A 1893-nucleotide genomic window follows, 5' to 3' on the forward strand; every position below is an offset into this window, starting at 1 on the left:
TTGCAAATCTGAAGAATGAAATTTTTAAAAAAATAAAGTCCTAAAATATATAACATAGTCATTATTAGGTATAAGTATTGAAAAAGTAGAATCCAGCCTTTATTTTACCCACTCATGAATGAACTTCCACTTCAAAATGGTAAATCAACATATATTGACCTTTAATTAGATATAAATACAATATTACATATGTTATTTGATTTATAATGAGTAAGAAGTTAATTTAATGTTTTAACAATTATACATGGGAGAAAATATCAAATAAGATGTTCCTTTGAGGGCCCGGAGAGATAGCACAGCGGCGTTTGCCTTGCAAGCAGCCGATCCAGGACCAAAGGTGGTTGGTTTGAATCCCGGTGTCCCATATGGTCCCCTGTACCTGCCAGGAGCTATTTCTGAGCAGATAGCCAGGAGTAACCCCTGAGCACCGCCGGGTGTGGCCCAAAAAAAAAAAAAAAAAAAAAAAAAAAAAAGATGTTCCTTTGATAGTATATTATATAAGGATGTTATTAGTATAAATAAAGTTACAAATTATAACAAGATCTATAGTGTTACTATGTTAATGTGAATATAATCACAATTGAACTTAAAGGATTTTTACTTTTATAAATTACTTTATAAAGTAAAGTAATGGACTTGCATTCCATACTTTTTCATAAAAATTTGTTTCCACCACACATATTCCATTATTAATCTCACAATCAAGGAAAAATTCTCATCCCTATTCATCCATTTCAAAGCCTACCCTCTTGGCAGATGTGGAGTAATATGTCTTAAATTGTAAGTAGTAATAAAATTATTAAAAAATACAAACAGAAGAAAATTCGTGAAAATAATTATATCTTGTTGTGATATTAATAAATCATTGTCAGAAGATTTACTAAGATATTTGTTGCTTTCTGTTACTTGTTTTTGTTTTTGTTTTGTTTCTGAACATTAGGTGTCTTCAAATCCATTTTGACATCAAAATCATTCTGTTCGTACTGAGATGACCGTATTGAAAAAATTGGAGTTGTCTCATAGTCACATATGTGACTGTTTAGTCTAGGCATCCCAAAGTCTGTGGCTGATATTGCAACATTTGTGGGATGTGGTGTTGGCTGCCAGGGCTTCCTGAAGTACAAGAGGCTGGGGGTGAGGGAAGAGGTTGTCCATGCTCACTCCAGTAAAGTCCTAGAGATGTCAGCCTAAATACTGCCATATCTTATTTGATATGATCAGATATTGTTTTGATAAGATTGAGTCTCTGCTGAGGTCAGTAATTAAGTGGTGAAGCTGGACTATTGGTGAAGTGGAGGTTGTGGGTAGTTGGTACAACTGGCATGGCTTTGGCAGGGCAGGGACCTTGCCCACTTGTCCTACTGAGTTTGCAAGTTTTCAACTGCATGAAAAATGTACCCATGATTTTCCTGGCTTGGTTTACAACTCTTTTAAGAACAGATTTTAAAATAACATTTAAAGATTACCTTTAAAAGATCAAAAGAAATAGAATTAGAATGGAGGTAAGAATAAGGAAGAAGAAAGACATAATCTTGGTTAAAGATATTTTAGTTACTTTGGCTCTACAATAACTATCTTTGTAATGTGTATCTATAATTTTAAAAGTATCCTAGCAATGAGTCCCAAAGGAATGATACTTTGCTAAAAACCTGGTGTATATCTCAATAGATTGTTTATAATTTATATTTTGAATTATGCCAATAAAATTAATAGCCTAAGAGAGGTATGCAACTATGTAAAATATGATATTTACTTTTCACAGTATATATTAAATGAAAAGCAAAACTTATAGAAACAGAGTCTAACAATAGATTGAGAGATTAAAGCTACTTAATTAGGTGATTTATAGAAACTAAAAACACAGTAAATCCAACTTGTTAAATATCATCTAAC

The sequence above is a fragment of the Suncus etruscus genome, chromosome 1 (genome assembly GCF_024139225.1).
Source record: "Suncus etruscus isolate mSunEtr1 chromosome 1, mSunEtr1.pri.cur, whole genome shotgun sequence".
Taxonomy (NCBI): Eukaryota; Metazoa; Chordata; class Mammalia; order Eulipotyphla; family Soricidae; genus Suncus; species Suncus etruscus.